The sequence below is a fragment of the Sapajus apella genome, unplaced genomic scaffold (assembly GCF_009761245.1).
Source record: "Sapajus apella isolate SASKATOON/1434 unplaced genomic scaffold, GSC_monkey_1.0 scaffold110, whole genome shotgun sequence".
Lineage (NCBI taxonomy): Eukaryota > Metazoa > Chordata > Mammalia > Primates > Cebidae > Sapajus > Sapajus apella.
Genome location: NW_022437050.1, coordinates 5870590 through 5879823, shown reverse-complemented (window position 1 = coordinate 5879823; position 9234 = coordinate 5870590). Strand labels below are relative to the sequence as shown.

Here is a 9234-nt window from a genome sequence, read left to right as displayed (position 1 = left end):
TTTTTTTTTTTTTTTTTTTTTGAGATGGAGTCTTGCTCTGTCGCCAGGCTGGAGTGCAGTGGCACAATCTCGGCTCACTGCAACCTCCACCTCCTGGGTTCAGGCGATTCTTCCACGTCAGCCTCCCGAGTAGCTGCAACTACAGGCCACCACACCCAGCTAATTTTTGTATTTTTAGTAGAGAGGGGTTTCATCATGGCGAGGATGGTCTCGATCTCTTGACCTCGTGATCCGCCCTCCTCGGCCTCCCAAAGTGCTGGGATTACAGGCGTGAGCCACTGTGCCTGGCCCGGGAAACCTCTTTTTATCAGTTCAGAGTCCAACTTCTGTTGAAATTCATCAGTGGGTTAAACTCCAAGTTGTCTTCATGCTACAAGCACTACATCGTGTGTGTAGTTTTATTCTAAAGTCTGGTTGCTTCACTTCTTGTTATTAAATTTAACAAACGTAACTCTCCAACTTGGCATTTTTGTAGAGTGGGATCCTTTGATATAAACATTGGTGAAGAGCAGAGTAACTGATATAACTACAAGATTATCATTCCCCCCAAAGTAAACGTGTATTTAGGGGCAGCTGCTTCCAGGAAGCCATGTGCTCTTCTGGATGGAAAATAAATTGGTGGCACGCTTGGTTTTCTGGGACTTAGTCCCAGTCTCTACAGCCTGCTTTCCATCTGTCCCCCAGAATCAGGACTTAATATCTCCAACACATGTGAAGATCGGAGGGCACAGTGTATGCACGAAGGGGCGGGAACTTCTCTGATCCACTGCCGTCTACTGCTGGATAGTCATCAGGGGCCACTGTCTTGGTCAGCTCAGCTGCCATAGCAAAATACCAGACTAAGGGCTTAAATATGCCATCAGTTTTCTTACAGTTTTGGAGCTAGAGGTCTGAGATCAAGCTGTCAGCAGGTTTCGTTTCTGGTGAGGCCCCTCTCCTTGGCTCACAGGTGGCTGTCTTCTTGCTATGTCCTTGCATGGTCTTTTCTCTTCTGTGCACTCCTCTGGTGTCTCTCTCTGTCCTTAGAAGGTTGTCAGTTAGATTGGAATAGCACCCACCCCAGCAGCCTCATTTAATATAATCAGACTCTTTAAAGGCTCTGTCTCCAAAAACAGTCATCGTCCAAGGTGCCAGAGTTGAGGGCTTCACATATGCATTTGAGGGAGACACAGTTCAGTTCATAACTGCCACAGATAAATGATGTGTCTTTTTAGCACGTGCAGTTCAGTTGGGAAAACAGTGGCAAGTAGAAACAGTTTCCACTGGGCTTAGAGTTGTGAAAGACAAATCTATTGAAGCATGAGCAGCTGTGTCCCCTCTGTGTTCATCAGGGTTTCCAGCCTTCACATGGTGACATGGAGCAGTTGCTGAGCCTGAGTAGAGCACAGCTTAGGGAGCCTGGCAAATCACTCAAGGCCTCCTAGGGAAGGGAGAGGCATGGTGGTTCCGCTTGGGTAGACCTTCAGTCCTGCCTTCCCGGGGTGGACCCTCACCCCCAAAAAAAGCTACAGACAATCTCCTAATATGGCCAACACTACAAGTTCCTCCTGGGTGGGCCACATAACTGGAACCCAGAATTTGGGCTGTGGATCAAGGCTGAAAACACAACTCAAAAACGATGAGAGGGAAGTCACATTTCAACTTACTGTGTTAGAGTCTGAGTTACACCACCTTAGCTGTACTTTTGCTTCCAAAGGTCACCTTGCGTTGTCATACATGAAGAAACTAATGAACCAGGGTGGGTGGAGAGTAGGCATGCTTTTGGGTCAGAATGGTGAGGAGTGTACCATTGATTAATTTCTTGCTCATAAACGTTTCTGTGAAATGATGGACTCTCCTAAGGTTTGTTTCATACTTGATTAACTGAACCAAAAATTGTAATCCAAGAATAAGCAAAAAGAGGAAATAAAGGATGATCTGTTTTTATCTGACCATCAGTTCAGCACCCTCTGATTCTGGGTGTCTACTCTTGTCAGCCCCTCCATGCAGCATCGGAGGAGCCCATTCCAGCGTGGCTGGGTCCTCTGCAGTTGGGCAGCAGCACTGTGGTCAGGTGTATGTCATCTCAGGGGAGCAGTGCATTTTCAGGAAATGGATCCTGAGAGTCTCATATCCAGGTTGTTTATGAAAGTGATTTCCAGGCTAGGCACAGTGGCTCACGCCTGTAATCCCAGCATTTTGGGAGGAAGAGTTGGGCGGATCACTTGAGGCCAGGAGTTTGAGACCAGCTGGGCCAACCTGGTGAAACCCCATCTCTACTTAAAAAATAAATAGATAGCTGGGCATGATGGCACGTGCCTGTAATCCCAGCTAATCGGGAAGCTGAGACAGGAGAATCGCTTGAACCTGGGAGGTGGAGGTTGCAGTGAGTCAAAATTGTGCCATTGCACTCCAGCCTGGGTGGCAGAGCGAGACTCCATCTCAAAAAAAAAAAAAAAAAAAGTGATTTCCAAACACACCGTCCACAGTCTCACATTCTTTTTGTTGTTGTTGTTTTGTTTTGTTTTGTTTTGTTTTGTTTTGTTTTGTTTTGAGGTGGAGTCTTGCTCTGTTGCCCAGGCTGGAGTCCAGTAATGTGATCTCAGCTCACTGTAATCTCTGCCTCCCAGGTTCTAGCGATTCTCCTGCCTCAGCCTCCTGAGTAGCTGAGATTACAAGTGTAGATGCCACCACGCCTGGCTAATTTTTGTATTTTTAATAGAGATGAGGTTTCACCATGTTGGCCAGGCTGGTCTCAAACTCCTGACATCAGGTGATCCATCCACCTCAGCCTCCCAAAGTCCTGGGATCACAGGCATGAGCTGCCAGTTTCAACAATGATATGTGGCAGATTTGATATAAAGTTTAGATCTTGATTTACAAGCATGAACATACCCCTCACCTCACTCTCCAGCATCTTTTGGTCTCTTACTGCTAAATCTGTCAATAATCTTTTCGCCTGAGGCAAGATGCAGTGATGATTTCATGAGCATTAAGTAAGCTCTGCCAGTCTTTTCAGCCACACTGAAAAGAATGGATAATGAGTGTGTCAGCTTCCCTGTGATTGCCAGTGGCAAAGATTGGTCTTCTAAGGATCTGATCATTTATTTTCTGAATAGAGGTATCAGAGGATCAGCAAAACTGTGACCTGGATCAAAAGAGGTCAGAGCTTCTCAACTTTTCTGTGTGTTGGAATCACTTAAAGATCTTGTCAGATGCTTGTTTATACCCATTACTGGAGAAAATAAAATAAAATAAAAAAGAAAGAAAAAAGAGATCTTGTCAGATGCAACTCTGCTTAGTAGGTATAGCCAGAGCCCGACTGTCCATATTCCTCTCAGGCTGGCAGGTGGAGACAGTCCTGCCCATCCTGCATAGCAAGGGACTGGGTGTGATGGTTTCCCCTAAGAGGGCCATGTGTAGCCACCTGCCTATGTTGAAATACTCTCTAATGCTCTTTATAGTATTAGGTCCACAGAACCAAAAATCACTTATGCTGCTGCTCATATTCCTGGGGGTGAGGACTAGATTTCAGCTGGATAAGAGCCATGTGGGCATGAGTGAGGGTGTAAGAGTAATAGCATCTGGAGGCATCAGGTGGATGGCATGCTAACTAAATCGTGTTTTATTATTTCTCATAATAAAGATATGGGGAAGATACACTGTGACTAGAACAGCTGAAGCTTGTGAACCAGGAGAATGAAGGGCATGAACCCCTGGAAGTGCAACAGCAGGCTTTGGCTGCTTCCTAACAGCATTCTTCCTCAGGTCTGGGATCTCTGGCCCTGCTTCTGAGCTTTCCACCCTGGGCGCCTCCCACCTACATTTTTTTTTTATCATTGTTCTGTGTCGAGTTGACCCTTTTTTTCCTCTCTCCTGTGACCCTCATCCTCAGTTCTTATCTCCTGTCCCCAAGAGAGGCTTCCCTTTTTGTTGCATTTCACTAGCAGGGAGGGAAGGATTAAAAGTCTGCTTTGCTGTTTACTCTGAGGAGGGATTTGATGTGTAGGAGAATGTGAGAAACTACCAGGGGCAGCTGCTTTTGTATGCCTGCTATGTAAACAGCAGCGCAAGATTTTGTGTCTGATATCCACAAAGGGGTGTTGTCAACCCTAACTTCAGACAGTTTTGTATACTTCTGTCCCTGGATACATGAATTACTACTGCCATCTTTACACAGTGCCCTAAAATACCAAAGCGAAATTACCTGCTCAACTTGAAGCTGCGCTGTACTCTAGAATGAGCACTTCTGCTGAATGACCCAAGATGAGGCATCAACTTCTCCTTTCTACCTGTGCGCAGACCCCAGTAGCTCCTTCCCTGACCTGGGTCAGCCACTTTAGCCAAGCTGTTGTCAGCCTGGACATGGAGAAAAGGAGGGTCAAAGTGGTCTTTGTCCTACCTGGAAGGGGGGGAGGCTTCCTGGAATCTGCAGCCTCTCTTCCAGGGCAGGCTGACAGTGGAGTTCCAGTAGGCAAGAGCTGGTTTTGCCGACTGCTCCTGCCAGGCCAAGATTCCCAGCAAAGCCCTGGGAAGCCCAGGGGTAGCCAAAGCAGTGAGCAAAGACAAGGTCAGCCTGGCTTGTTTCTGCCCAAGTGATAGCAGTGTTTCTATTTGATAGTTTGAAATGATCTATTATTAGATCTGCTTCCTACTCATGGCCCTGCTCCTGCAGGGTGGAAAAGGCTGGGGTTCCCCTGGTTCCCGGGCATTGTTCCTCATCAGCAGAGTCAGCTCCAGGGTAACAGGAGATGGGGCTGGTTTTCAGTTCCTGGCATTGATCCCTGGGACTTCCTGTTGTGAGAATGAGCCTTTTGATGCCTTTTTAAAGAACTTTTTGATTCTGAATGAATGAATTCTAAATTAATGGCTTTTAAACTTTTTTGCTCATGACCTGTAGTAAGAAATATACATAAGCCTCATCCAAACATAAATGTATGTGTAACAGAAAGTGATTTTATAAAACAAATACTTGACACATGGAATGTGCTCTAGTATTTTCTGTTTTAGTTTTCTTGAAAAACCACTAGTCATAATCTACTGAAATGACTTTACAACCCACCAAAGGGCCACAGTTTATAGTTTAAAAGTCATGGCTGGCCAGGCATAGTGGCTCACAACTGTAATCCCAGCATATGGGAGGCTGAGGTGGGTGCATCCTTTGAGCCCAGGAATTTGAGACCAGACTGGGCAACACAGCAAGAACTGGTCTCTACAGAAAATTAGGCAGATATGGTGGCATGCGCCTGTGGTCACAGCTACTCTGGGCACTGAGGTGGCAGGATCACTTGAGCCCAGGCTTAAGCCCAGTGAGCTATGATGACACTACTGACTGCACCCCAGCCTGGGTGACAGAATGAGACCCTGTCTCAAAAAAAAAAAAAAAGAGTCGTTGCTATAGTAGTAACTTTAGTTCCACAACCTATATTGTATGGAGCATCTACGGGGAGCAAATCCTTTGGAAGGGCCTTAGTCATAGCCTCCCCTCCTGCCCTTTCCAGGCTGTGAGAAGCTCAGTAGGAAGGCGGGAGCGGCACCTGTCAGAGGCACAGCCCAGAGACTTGAGAGCTCCCAGTGAAAAGGCTGTCTAGAGCTGGGGTTCTTTGAGAATCAACCTCATGCAAAGCCATTGCAGGGGCTTTTCTTCTGCATCTGTTTACTCTGGGCACAGGCCAAAGCCCTTGTCACCTCCCAGGCCCCAGGCAGCCTGCAAACCCAGTCCTCCTCTCCTGCTTACAGCTCTGCCCACCTCGCTCCTCCCTGTTCCCGTTACCTGGAATTCTTTCCCCCAGATAGCACCAGACTCGCTCCCTTCCTTCCTTTCTTAAGTCTTCATTTACATGCACCTTTACAAAGAGGCCTTCACTGACCACCAGTTTGTAGTTGTGAACTATTTCCCCCTCTCCACCCCAGTTCATCCTTCCTATATTTTTTTCTCCTTAGCACTTAAATCATGTCTTACTATATATTTCACTTAACGTGTGTCCCCACCGCAGAGCAGGACTGAGAGTCCTTAGTAGGAGCTCACATATTGGTCTTGGAATTTTTATATAAATGTCCACATTCTGTCATTGCTTATGTGTTGCTGATACAGTCCTCATTGATTCTGTTAAACGGCCATTCGAGAGAAACAGTCATCTGTATTTGACTAATATAAGGGTATTTGTAGTTTTGTTTGTAGTTATGATAAAGGTAAAATTGAACTTTGATTTATTCCAGAAAGACTTTACCCTCCCACTCTGTCTTTGAAGCCCTGTTCCCCATAGTATAGTAAAAAGCCGACAGCTATGTGTGGTCTCTCCCAGAGCAGTCAAGCTGCTATCTCGGTGCCTTTTAAGTTTCCATCCCTAGGGGGCAGCATTAGCACAGAAACCACATATAAAGCTTTACCTATTCCAATTTGTCACCTAATCCTGGTGGCTCAGGGAAAGAACTTTTCTAATCCACAGAAATAAGACTTTAAGATTTCATTTTTCAACAAAGCCTGTTTCTGTGGATAGAAATGGTAGGTGAGGTGTATATGAAAACCAAAAAAATATTTAAGAACAACATGAAATCTTCCCCCAAAGAAGCCCTTTCCTTAGGACTAGGGGGTGGGGTGGGGGAGGCTTTGTAATATTTTCCAGAGCTCTCACTTGGCCATACCCAGATTTGAATTTCTGCATTTGGAAATTAAAAGGTTCCCCTTCCTTTGAGAGATGATTTACTCTACTTTGAGGACAGAAATCCCCTGCATGGAGAGCTTGGCTTCTTAGAGAGATGTGATATAATCAGATCATTACAAGACACTGTTAAAAGAATTCATGGTAGAATTTTGTGTGTCCTTGCCGGGCGCGGTGGCTCACACCTATTAATCGCAGCACTTTGGGAGGCCAAGGCAGGCAGATCCCCTGAGGTCAGGAGCTCAAGACCAGCTTGGCCAACATGGTGAAATGCCGTCTCTACTAAAAAATACAAAAATTAGCTGGGTGTGGTGGTGGGTGCCTATAATCCCAGCTACTCTAGAGACTTGAGCAGAAAGAATTGCTTGATCCCAGGAGGCGGAGGGAGGTTGCAGTGAGCTGAGATCACGTCATTGCACTCCAGCCTGGGCAACAGGAGTGAAACTTCATCTCAAAAAAAAAAAAAAAAAAAAGAAGAAGAAGAATTTTGTGTGTCCTTTAAGAACTAAACCCAGGCAGTTTGGACTGTCTTGTTCCAAGGAGTGCAGAGGAGAATGCTGGCCAGTGCGGGAAGCATGCAGCCTACCCTTGTGCGGTAACTGGCCTTCCACACCCCCGGGAGGGGTTGGGGAGAGCCAGGCTGGGACATAGCCAGGCAGACTGTACATTTTCAGTCCTGACCCCTCTAAACTGGAAGTTCTCTCAGGCACACATTTTCAGGGTCTACTGTTTGTGAGCTCCTTTTTATCCTGATTGAAGAGAGATCAACTTCCACATCTTGAAACTATAGGAGAAAATCAACGGAGAACATCCTAATTGAAATATATGCAGTACTTTCTCACAGCATCTGCAGGCATTTGGTCATTAGCCACTTGGTGATAACTGCTGTTTGTAGTTTAACTCATTAAATTGGGAAAAGACATTAGAGAGCAAAGCAAGGAACCACAATAACTCGCATCCTTAAGGCTCACGCTGTAATGAATTAACTGGAAAGGATCGTATATGTTAATAAGTTTAGTTTTTCATAAAGTACTTGGCATAATTAAAAATAAGACCCAATAGGGAGGAAATAATGTTCTTTTGGGGAGGAGGTAGATATGCTAAAAGGCTTCATATGCTTTTTTTTCCCATGTAAAGTGCAAAAAAGTCCCAGGAGTTGGGTGAGGCTATGTTTGTAACTCTGCATTGTGAAGATGTGCTTTGTCTTGCCAGCCTTCACCTCGGACATTCAGTGCAGCACCTTGTGCTGCTCAAATCTGGAGCTAGACCCTAGAAATCCAAAGATACCTGAGACATACTGTGGTTGATTACGAACCTCTTTAGGCCAAGAATTCTCCTGGCTTCATCTCCAGCACATCCCCATGCAGCACGGAAAAGGCCCTAAAGTGAACTTGTTGTTTTTGGGTTTTTTGTTTGTTTTTGAGACGGTGTCTCGCTCTGTTGCCAGGCTGGAGTGCAGTGGGGTGATCCTGGCTCACTGCAGCCTCTACCTCCTGAGTTCAAGTGAGTCTTCTGCCCCAGCCTTCCAAGTAGCTGGGACTACAGGCACACACGACCACGCCTGGCTAATTTTTGTATTTTTAGTAGAGACAGAATTTCACCATGTTGGCCTGGCTGGTCTTGAACTCCTGACCTCCTGATGCACCCGCCTCAGCCTCCCAAAGTGCTGAGATTACAGGCGTGAGCCACTGCCTCAAGTGAACTTTTTCTTTAATGGATGAATTGAGCCCTCCATGCCACTTGTCCATCGTGACCAGCAGGACATCATCTTTGCCGAAAGGAGCGCCTGGCTTCTGGAAAAGATGTGATATAATTAGATAATTACAAGATGCCATTAAAAGTGCTGTAACAATGCATAAGCCAAGTGCTCTAGGAGCCCAGGGAGCGAGTGCCAGCTTTTCCCGCATCATTTGAGTTTCCTAGAGCCACTGGTATTTGAAAGGAGAACTGGTGAGTAGGTGTTGTCAGCAAAGAAGGGACATTCTTAGGCAGAGCGTTGAGTGGTTGAGGGCATAAGGGCTGGGGGTGGGGATACTGGCTCAGGGCGAGCTGGTTCTCTGAGCTCTTTCTCCTGTCCCAGCTCCGTCTACTGTCCCGCTTGTGTTCCCTCTACCTGGAACACTCCTCTACTGGATAGCCTTCAGTTTCAAGCAGAAGTGCCAGCTTCACACAGGCCTTCCCTGACAAACCAGTGTCAGATGATACCTTTTCTGTCCACATTGCCTGCCCCTTACCTAACTTTAGTTTCCTCTGGAGTGTTTATCATCATCCTCAGAGTATACAGTTATCTGTTTGTGAGTAGACTCTGAGAGGACAGGGGCTTCGTTTTATACCCAAATCTGTTGTCAGCAGAGGGATAGCACTGTGGAAGGCTCTCAGCTGTACATGTAGAAGTGGCAAGGGTGGGAACGTGAGAATGTCTTAATTCCTTTCAGTGCAGAAACTATCTCTATTATTTTCATTGCTCTGAACAAAACTGACCCAGAGCAGTTTTGGTGATGGTGATAATCTCAAGCAATGCCATTAGCAAATCTTAATGCCATGGTCCTGGCCACCTTGCAGGAGGTAAGTGGCGTGTATAAGGTCCAGGGGC

At 46.1% G+C, this 9234-nt stretch overlaps 1 long non-coding RNA gene across 1 annotated transcript; it reads right to left on the bottom strand.

Annotated features, from left to right (window-relative positions):
• Nucleotides 1–257: 257 nt before the first annotated feature.
• LOC116537463 lies at nt 258–8478 on the bottom strand. The gene is made up of 3 exons (XR_004263133.1): nt 8331–8478; nt 5004–5005; nt 258–284 (listed from the first exon to the last, which is right to left on the bottom strand). It is a non-coding gene; the product is annotated as an uncharacterized LOC116537463 (long non-coding RNA).
• Nucleotides 8479–9234: the final 756 nt, after the last annotated feature.